This window comes from Triticum aestivum, chromosome 6B, assembly GCF_018294505.1.
Source record: "Triticum aestivum cultivar Chinese Spring chromosome 6B, IWGSC CS RefSeq v2.1, whole genome shotgun sequence".
Lineage (NCBI taxonomy): Eukaryota > Viridiplantae > Streptophyta > Magnoliopsida > Poales > Poaceae > Triticum > Triticum aestivum.
Window position 1 is genome coordinate 253980131 of NC_057810.1, and position 10810 is coordinate 253990940.

At 47.9% G+C, this 10810-nt stretch overlaps 1 pseudogene; it reads right to left on the minus strand.

The window, feature by feature from the left end:
• Nucleotides 1-937: 937 nt before the first annotated feature.
• Nucleotides 938-1997, minus strand: LOC123134114 (ribosomal protein S2, mitochondrial-like; annotated as a pseudogene).
• Nucleotides 1998-10810: the final 8813 nt, after the last annotated feature.

The window sequence follows — 10810 nt, forward strand, 5'->3', positions numbered from 1 at the left end:
ACCCATGGACTCCTTTCAATGACAGAGTATTTGGAGCAAATTGGTTCAGGATTCTAAGGTTAGAAAAGAGTTACCACTCAAGGGAGGAAGTATATGTGGACCAGTCTATATTGAGCCATATTCATCAATTCGCCAGGCAATTTGGCCTCACACAATGTATCCCTGTTCCACTAGACGCTTAATCAACCCTAGAACACAAGAGAACTCTTCTTATCGAAGAGAATTGCGTATTAAACAGATGAGAGAAATAGCCCTAAATATGTGCATCGAGTAAGTCATTACCTTCTATTCGATCTCCAGTATCGCTCATCAAGTAGTTGATCAGATTCCTCTTTTTTCTTGCAATTATAAAGTGGTGGCAAAATTTTGTATTTCAGTCACCATGTTGTAGCCAATTGGCTCTGCCGCGCTGGAGCCACGCTACTTCTTCTTGTTCAAACATGTTCTCGAGCAGCAATCAAATTGACTTCCCCTACTTGAGTGTAATGCTCGCCCCTGGTGTGGTGGAAAAAGCCTTGTTATCTTTTCCTTTTAAAGCCGCTGATGCAAGCTACTGAACAAACAAGATTAGTACAAAAAGCCACAACTAGCACTAGCTTTCGTGATTGCTTGTTTCTACCTTTCTCACTCCGGTAATTGTTCCTTCTCAAAAATATCACTATGGACAAGATGAGCTAATAGAAAAAGTTAGGGCAACAAATGATAGCGACTCGCCAAACTCGAACTGGCATAGCAGGATCGGATCAAAGGAAATTAGCCTTTCTTCCATCAACATGAATTGCTTTGATTTCACAGTTCAAGAGGATGGTGTGGGCAACGTCTCTACATCCGTGGGCCGGTAGGCCAGCCAACTAACTCTTCAAATGAAGAACTGATTACTCCACATCTTTGAACCTATCATTCCCCATCCTTGCCCATTATTTCTTTTTGTATCACGCTAGGACTTTGCCTCATTTTTTGAGGAAAAATATGGAAGTATAATCTCCTCTCTTTTAGAGGCGTCTTCCAAATCCAATTTAAGATCCATGAGGTCTTTCAGAGATTCGCTTCTCTTTCCATTCAATTCTAGGATCTCTTTGATCCTATGCACAAAAGCAAGGTGCGAGCCCGCGACCCCTCGATCGCTCTCGGAGTCAATCGGCCTAAACCGGGTTATGAGCTCAACAAAATTTTTTTTTTTTGAAATTGCCTGCAAAACCGCCTTGCGAGCGCTAGCGTCAGCGCCATCTCCCGATGGATATTTTTTGCGCTTCTCCGATAGAGCCTTGGCCCTATTTTCTTCTTTGTCTATAGGGGAAGAAGAAGAGGTGGAGTAGTAGGCGGATCTCATCCCTCCTGCGGACTTCCCCGTACTCAAAATGACTCTAAGAGACTGTGCTTCCCTACTAATCACATTCTGTTCAAGAATCATTGTTTTCATGATCGAATGACAAAATAAATATATGAACTGTATAGGATCATTCGCTGGGATGGGATAAGAATTCTTTTATAGGATTCCCATGGGATCGTAGAATCAACTAAGGATGGAATATGTATTTTTGATCGACCAGCTTCCAGTATGACCGAAGACTTTCTATCTGCATTCAGAATAACCACACAATCAGGTTGTTGGTTCAACCCAAAATTGATCTTCTTCTTTCTTGAATGGAATTTTTTTATTTGCAAAAGAATTGGTCAAAAACGCCCCAATCTTCCATTGAGAATCATTGAAACAATGAGAATTCACATTTCTTAAATAGCTCGCCATTTCTTTCATCATCTCATAAATAAATAAATGATTGGTCTTTAAAAAGAAGGAACGGCCTTTTTGACGACTGGGAGATCCTATAAAATGAAGAGCGTTTCGTAAACAAATCAGTGTCTTGTCTGAATCTAGAATAGCAATTCCATTTCTTGAACCACGGATATAGACTTTGAAATGGTGATCAGTTACACCGACGGTCGAGATGTGCATTCGTACAAAGTAATTTAGTATAGACTATCGAAAGCATTGTCATGTTGCGATTTGAGTTCCGGAGATACAGGTGGTAAGTTATGAGTAATGTGGGGGAACTTTAAGGCGAGATAGAATACCTAATATGGGAGTGGTTTAAGTGAGAGAATAGCTCCCTTACCAAACCAACTGAGCTATTTGCCATGTTTTTGACAAATGACCTAACTTTGATGTTACGTGCCCGGCTAGCCCGGATCATTCTTAGAGCAATCGAGGTTACCAAAATTACGGCCTTCCGTACAAGAACTGGCACTATTATAACTCACTATGGGCCTCCCGCCTTCTCGAAAGAAACTAGATTTTGAAGAAATTACTCTATTTTACACATTTACTTGAAGCGGATTCAAAGAGCTATATCGAGCAAGGAAGGAGTATACTATAATGTAGCTGGATAAGCTAGATACCAAAACTTTGATAAAGATTGAGGCAACCCATTTGAGGAAGAACCGGACGAACCCTTATGGAGATGGCATACACAATCCTTTGACAAACTTTCTAGTTAACATAGAATCTATGAGTTTTTTCTTCTAATTACTTCTACTAATATTATTCAATCTAGTATCCAAGAATTTATTAAGCTCATCCCACAATCACATGTACACATCTTGGATTTTACCGTCTGAAGATGGAAGAAGATTCATTCTCCTACCCATTTCTAAGTCAAGCAAGAGATAACTCATAATTTGATATGCACTCGCACTCGGATATTGGATCACTGGAACCTGATGATAAATACTCACTCCTTAATCCTGAGAAAGGATCTTGGCTATGAAAAAATGGGTCACTAGCTTGCGCAGCAAATTGAATGAAACTTTCGTCTGAAGTAAACATTTCAGTCTGGTGTTTGTTATACCATTTAAGGGCATCATCTAAGTTCGAGAAGTTTTGATACTTAAAGGCTGCATCACATGCTAAGTGTTGACTAAGATTCTTTTTTTCTGACATGTGGTTTTGTGCTTGAGGTTGAGGATGATTAACAGAAAAGAGTAATAAACTTTTGACAAATCACGCTCACAAAAATGCAATACACCTGAACAGTAGATTCTACCACTGCAGTCCATGAATGCCGGCAAATAGAATTGATAACTTTCGTATGCCGATGCAAGTCTTATTACAAAATCTTCATAACTAGCCTACTGCACCTCTTTTAATAATTTATTTAATAGTCTGTTATAGCTACAAGCATTCTTAATACCTTTGATGTTATTGAAGTAGCACTCCCTCAATATGTATGAGGCTTCTATCGGATTTACGCGAGCCAGAGTATTTGGTAAAAGAAGCCCACACTCAACTAAACATTGATGATTCTTTTCCAGAAATCTCAAGAGCCTTTTGTTTATTTCAAACGCTTGAGACTGAAGCCCATTCAAAATATCACACATCTGCTTGTATTCCTTTTTATGTAACTTTATATAGACGTGGTTTAAGTCATGGGAAGTTAATAGCCGCAAGTGATTCTAGATATCCCTCGTGGGTATGCATAAGTAACTTCCTATCAGATCAGATAATGTATCAGGATCAGACCCCCTCTCTGCATGTTGCCAATCCAGGGGTTTGAAAAGCATCGGAAGATTGAGTTTGATTGGGAGCAGATTTATGTTCAAATTGCACATAACATAACAAGAATTCTCTACATACCCTTGACCTTTCTTAAGGACCAGCACTGGATCTACTTTTGTTACTCCCCTATCTGTTGATATATGTAGAACATTTCTTTCAATCATGAATTGGAGCAAGTATTTCCTGATATCATAATGACACTGGAATTTTGCTTTTTCTCTTTTTTGCTAGCCCCTTTGGGCTGAACAACATCCTTAACCGATTCTACCTTACTAGTGAGTACTACTTCCACCTTACCACTACCTGGTGCTTTGTATTGTATAAACCTTGTTTGTTCTCGTACAGTTGAATTAAGTTGATCTATAAATCAAGTAGCCTTAACCGTGGATGATTCCTAAAGTGTGTTGAATACCAAGCCTAGTAGATGAATCATGATAGGCTCAAGCGTATAGATACCAAACATCTTAAGCATAAGTAAGCTACTTGGTAGGCAACCCTTTAGATATTGCTTAGCATTAGGCTGATCTTTATTAATCAAGAACGTTACTATGTTTTTTTGAGAAGTTAAGAACGTTACTATGTTAGGAGTTACTTTAAATAGATTATCCTCATCGAACTTTATTATGCAATTTGCAATTTGATTCTATAAATCTATTAATTCAGTATTGGAAAACACACCATTTTGATTCTTCTTTTCATTAATCAACAACTTTCTAACAGCATCCTGATACATATCAACATTAGAAGTATTTTTCATTTTGTCAATATCCAACAGATTAGCATAGTAATCGTTCCAAAAATCCTTAATAATAAGTGCATTTTGCAAAGATTTCTCATTCTCAATGTGTCATGGGAAACCACGTCCACCAATGGGGCCATGAGCCCCTTTGTGGTTCGGCGGGGGGATGAGCACATTGCACAAAGAGTGGAGAAGCGTAACGCAGCACGGCAGAGATCACACTGGTAGTTTTACCTATGTTTGGGCCGCCGCGAGGCATAAAACCCCACTCCTTCTTTGGTGGATTTATGGTGGGTTGTGGTGGAAAACACAGTGTTCTTGCCTGGCAGGGTTGCCTCGGGGCGAGAGTAGCTACGCGCGTATGAGTGTACTAGGGTCTGAATCCCTTCTATGGTTGCCATGGGCCTCCTTTTATAGATCAAGTGGTCACCACAATGGAAATAAGCCATTATGCACTGATTAGATAGCGAACAGTGCTATCATACCTAACTTTGCGGACGGGGCAAAGCGCATTAAATGCGCCGCTTAGTGTCACATCATGGCTTGCCCAGCAAGCCTTGCTGGGCAGTTTTGCCAACTTTGCACCTGCCTGTTTGACACGTCTCTGGACAGGTGTTATTTGGAGATGATTTCCGTAGGAAGTGGCTGCCATGTGGAAAGAAACAACCAGTTAGTCACTTGGGGGCTTGACACCGCACCGATCAATGACTTGCGTCGTTGTGATGTGGAGCGGTGAAGCCTTGGTGGGATGGTTCACCCTTGCTGTGCCTAGCAGGCCTGCCGGGGTAGTCTGGAGTCTTGTCTTTGGGGCAACCTCGGCCTCGCCAGGTTTGCTTGCCCGGCAAGGGAGGCTTTCCCCTTAGTGATATCTTGTATCCTTTGGATTGACTTGGTCGTCTTGATCTGCTCTCTGACTCCTCAAAGAGCTGATCTCTCTTCACTCGGTCTTGTCTTGGATGTTGCAATCTCGATCTTAGGCCTGTGCATAGTCTGGGCAACAGAACCAGGGTTTGTTGCACCGACAGGAGCCCCTGGGTCTGGCCCGAGTGCGCTGCCAAGCGTCGTCGGGGTAGGCCCTAACTAGTGCACATGCAGGAGGGTAGCGATTGCTTGTCCCTTGAGATCTTCTTTGCTTCTTCATTATCCTAAGCCCAGGTCAGCTTCCGATTCTCCCGCATGTCCCTAACTAGTGCACATGCAGGAGGGTAGCGATTGCTTGTCCCTTGAGATCTTCTTTGCTTCTTCATTATCCTAAGCCCAGGTCAGCTTCCGATTCTCCCGCATGTCGCGTAATGCCAACTGCAGTGGGGCCACCTTTGTAACGGCCCGTGAATGACTTTAACGGACGGGTGAGTAACTGCCAGTTCACTCTTCCCAACACGCTCTTATCCTTAGCCACGTATGCCACATGCATTGAGTGGGGTAGGTAACGAAGGCGCGTGGTGCAGGAGAGCGTCAAGGCAGGGGCCCGACCTTCTTGGGTTGGTGGAGGAGGATGGTGGTTTCCCATCGGGGGACCAACCCCCAGCCCCAGTCCGCCTATAAAAGGAGGGGCAGGGGAGGAGTGGGAGCATTCATCCACACACCCCTCCTCCTCCTTTCTTTGCTTTCTTCGGGTTATGCCAAAAGGGAGAGCCCGGGGCCAGGCCCCGGGCCCTAGCTTGGGTTTGGTGATGTCGAATGCTCGTGTCTACGCCTCGGGCGTAGGAGAAAGATGTGGCTACGCCTTCTTTGGGGCAGGATCCTTATCCTATCTTTACGCAGGCTTCAGGGAGGTGTGCGGGCGGCACGGTGGTAGTACCGGAGGTAGTGAGGGGAAACGCAAGCGACACCATGTCGCGGCCCATAATGAACGCCAAGCGTGGTAGTCGATCGTGGCCTATTCCCCCTCTCCCTGTGATGTTGGAGGGAAGCCACATAAGCGGTTCATCATCGGTAATGACGAATCCCTCCTCTTGGGGCACTGCCTGTCTGGCGCACAGGAGGGCTCCTTTCCCCATGTATGCTTTTTCAAAGGATGGCGGCCTCCTATCTTCGGGTCATTGGAGACGACCATGCTCTCTTTGGAGCCGCCTGAAGCGCCTGGTGTCCGTTCGAGCTGCCGAAATGGGGGCTTCGAGCGACAACGATGAAGAAGGTGGCGGCAACCCACGACGCGTCAAGAGCGGGGATGACCGCTCCGACGAGGCGTGGTTGCCGGCAGCACCATCATCACCGGCTGGGCTTCCGACAGCATCAGCATCCGCAACTACTATCCAGTTTCTTCTTCCTAGCTCGGGAATGGCGCCATCCTGATCCTGGGGAGGTGCCGAATCCCAGTCAGGCCTTCCCTCCATCTTCTTCGTCTCCCCCTGTAGTTTCGAATAAGGAGAGTACAGAGTGAAGGATCACAGGCATTTTATCTTTTTTCAATCTAAAATTTGTAGGAACTTGCCAAACTTCAGTTCAAATTAAGTAATCTCTTTTATCCATGTTTGTGCTCTGTAAGATCTTGTACTTGTTGGTTAGCATATTAATGAAAGAGATAAACCTTGCCGGGTACTTGTGCATGTAATATGTCCATGCAGAGGTGAAATGCCTCTATACATTCAAGTAAACAAGTTTCCCTGGCAGGCTATTCTGTCGGTGCCCTCAATTTGTTACTGCGGAGCTAGGCCTGCCGGGCACGAACCTTAGAGTGGGACCAGCCCCCTGCCAACCCCTTTCGCCAAAGGCCACTACGACCATCCTGAATGAAGAAACACTCAAGTTAAAGGATGGGAGCACCTAAGTCTCAAAGGCGGTGAGGCTTTCTTATGCACAAGTACCTACTTACAGAACACATATGGATAAGAGAAAAAACTTATTGTTTTGGCTTGTCGGGGATCGCAACGTAGGCTCATCTTCCCTTCTCCTCTTCGGGACCAAGTCCGCGGCAGGAGCCTGCAGTCTTATGCAGATGAAAATGACGCCTCGTGCAATCTTATCTACATGAACATGCAATGCTCATGATATGCTTATGCATGCATGAAATTTGTCGTGGCCCCCTAGCACTTCATTTATTTCTCTGTTGCTCAGGGTCTATACCTGGCTTTGTACAAGGGGTTACATGCAGCTGAGGCAAGGCCTGTACAAAAGAGTGGCGGTTGGGCAGGGACCAATAGCGACGCCTTACGGGTCGAACTTGCGGAGATGCTAAATGTTCCATGAGTTTTGCAATTTAATGCCATCCCCGGTCTCCAGACGGACTACGCCTGGTCTGGTGCCTCGTACTAATCGGTAAGGGCCTTCCCACTCCGGTGTCAACTTGTTTGTACCCTTGGCGAACTGAACATGCCTAAGTAGAAGGTGAAGGAAATACGCCCTCGAGGCAATAACAAATTTTGTATTTATATTTCCTTATATCATGATAAATGTTTATTATTCATGCTAGAATTGTATTAACCGGAAACTTAGTACATGTGTGAATACATAGACAAAACAGAGTGTCCCTAGTATGCCTCTACTTGACTAGCTCATTAATCAAAGATGGTTAAGTTTCCTAACCATAGACATGTGTTGTCATTTGATGAACGGGATCACATCATGTCGGTGTACAAAAGTAGGGGCTCTCCTTTTGACCCCTTTACTTGTGCACGGGCAGTCAGAGCCGCGCGCCATGGCCACACTTAGCAAAGCAAAGGAGGGAAGCCAGAGAGAAGCCAAAGCATAAGAAAAACAAGACAACGCCAAGACCAGAAACGCAAGACAAGAGAAGCGCCAAGGTAGGCTCCCCAGGCAGGCCCTTTGCCGGGGCAGCCTCCGCGACCCTAGCAAGAGCCTTGCCGGGGAAGCTTGCCCAACACCAGCAGAGCGAGCCACCCTTGAGCCCAAGGGTTCCAAACACCGTAAACAAACTACATTGGAGCCAGGGCTCAGCAGGCACCTCAGTGGTGGCATGCAGATCTTTGTCAAGTACGCGAGATCAGATGAGGACCAAAAGGCGGCGACCCTCGGCTGGATTCTGGCCGAGGAAATTCACAAGACCCCCGGCAAGCGTCTTACCGGGGACGACTGCAACGCCATGGCAAGACACTTGCCGGGCCCCCGGCAAGGCCCTTGCCGAGGACATCAGTGGGGCCACAGCCAGGCCCGCGTCGACCAAGACTCCGCCCCCACTCGCATGCAGCCGCCAGCCCAACCAGCTGGGCAGGCACCTGCGTGGCAGCATGCGGCTTCCACGCTAACTCAACAAGCACCTGCATGGTGGCATGCAGATCCTCGTGAAGACTCCACCACCGCGCCACCTCAGCAGCCTACCTGCCTACATGGCGCTGCACGCATTGCTGGCCTGGGCGCGTGTCAAGACGAGGCGGAGCGGCGGCGGACGGGACGTGCCTCGTTCCCGTCCCCGATAAAACTAATGGACACCTAAGTAGCGCATTTAATGCGCTTTGTCCCGTAATGCCGAGCGATAAGCTTGTGCATTGTATGCCTTTCCACCGTCTGTGTGCCACTGTGGCAACCCCTTTTGCCTATAAAAGGAGGCCCAAGGCATACTGGAGGGGGATTCGGCTCTTTTGAACTGCACGATGACCATAGCTAGTTCGAGAGCTCATGAACACTCAATACATCCACCAAAGCAGGACTAGGGTTTTACGCATCCTTGCGCCCTGAACCTGGGTAAACGATCCTTGTGCTAGCTCCTAAACCTGATCTTCTCACGACCTCGCGCCCGCCAACCGTAGAAGGGATCCCAGTGACCCCATAGGTGTCGTTCCCACCGACATCTTTGGTGTGCCAGGTAGGGGGCGCAGTTTCCAGAATCTGGTTTAGCAGCTAGCTTAGCAGTTCCTCATGGCCATGGTTTCTAAAGAAGAAGATGGCCAAGATATTAGCGCCGCCTGTAAGCGCGAGGGGCGCCAGTGCGGCGACAGGAAAGCTAACTCATGCCGAACTTTAAATATTTCCTTTTTAAATAAGGTTATTCCCCTCGGAGATCTCATTCTTTGTATGGGAAACCTGCACGCAAAGGGGCCCTCCCGCAATTGGCAATGCCCTTGTTCTATTTCGAGTCCGCTCAACAGCTCAAGCGGCCGTGTCGAGAGTGGCAGGGTAGCCTTTCGCAGTTGGTAGCGCTCTCGATTCTGACTCGAGTCAAGCTCGACAGTTCGAGCGGCCGCGTTAAGGGCGTTAAGGTGGTTCGCCCGGCAGCTAGCACACCCGGCAGGCCATTGGGGATCCGTCCTCGAGATGCCGCCCTGGGTTTATGGGCCGACAAGCCTACCCGGTTAACGTAGGGTGGACATACAAAGGAAAATCGAACAGGAAAGTAACATGCATAATATCAAAAGTACTGCAAAGTTATATTACATAAAATGTTGCCGCGGTTCTAACTAAAGATGGAAATTGTCGTGGTCATGAACCTGCAGCGGCAATGAGAAATGGGGTGCCTAATCCCGGTGCTGGCCCTCCACCCTCTGGATTCCGTCGATGCGGCTGATGATGGGTTTGATACGCTCCTTGAGCGCCGCAATGTACGCATCCTCGGGCAAGCTCTCCACCACGGCTTCGAAGTCGAGGTCAGGATTCTAGTGCGCCACCTTGGCGAGGACCTTGGTCATGGCACCACGGCAAAGCCTTCGGGACTCATCGGCCAGGGAGGCCGCCCGATTGGAGTGAAGCTACTCCAGGGCCCCGAGGACGCCCTCGAAGAAGACAGTCAGCTTGGCGTTGGGGCTCACGTTGCGCTCTGGGGTATACCTCACATTTGGCATCCCCATGGTAGCCAGTTGTGTGGTGATCCTGCCGGCGACGTTCTCGAGGCGCCAGATCCAGCGATTCTCGCCCTCCACAAAGTCCTTATGGTTGGCAATCTCGTTCTTCCGCAGCTGCTTCTTGGCCTCCAGATTCTTGGCCAGGGTCCCTTCCCGGGCCTTGGCCTCCGAGAGAGTCTTCTCAAGATCCTCCAACTTCAGCGTCAGATCTTTGATGGAGTCGTTGCCCTTGGAGACCTACTCAGCCTTTCCAAGGACTGCGCCCTGCGCCTCCACCAGGGCACCGTTGAGCGTGTTCTTCTCCTTGGCCAGCTTCAAGGTCTGGTCCTTCAGCCCATCCCGCTCGACCTCTAGCTCCTTCACCTTGTCGGCGTGAACCAGAGCCTGGGCATCGAGCGCCTCCCTGTGCCTCTGCTCTAGCTCCTAGGTCCGCCGCACAACGAGCTTCTCCACCTCCTCATCCCTGCCGCGGAGCGTTGCGGCAAGCTTCTCCTTGTGAGCGGCAAGGTCCTCTTCGTGGGAGTTCAGCATGGCCTGGTGCTAGGTTCGAGCGGCCTCGACTTCGGTGGCCAGGTTCTTCGCCGTCTCCTAGACCTTCTCGATGTTGGCCTGCTTCATGGTGAGATCCACCTCACGCTTGGTCAGCTTGTCCTAGGCGGCTTTCAGCTCCTCGCAAGCTTGGCGGAACCAAGTTTGCGTCTCGGCGACAGGTCCTTTGAGGTCAGCCTCTGCCTTGTCCACCGTTGCCATCCTGGACTTGGCCTTGTCTAGGCGGGCGCGGTG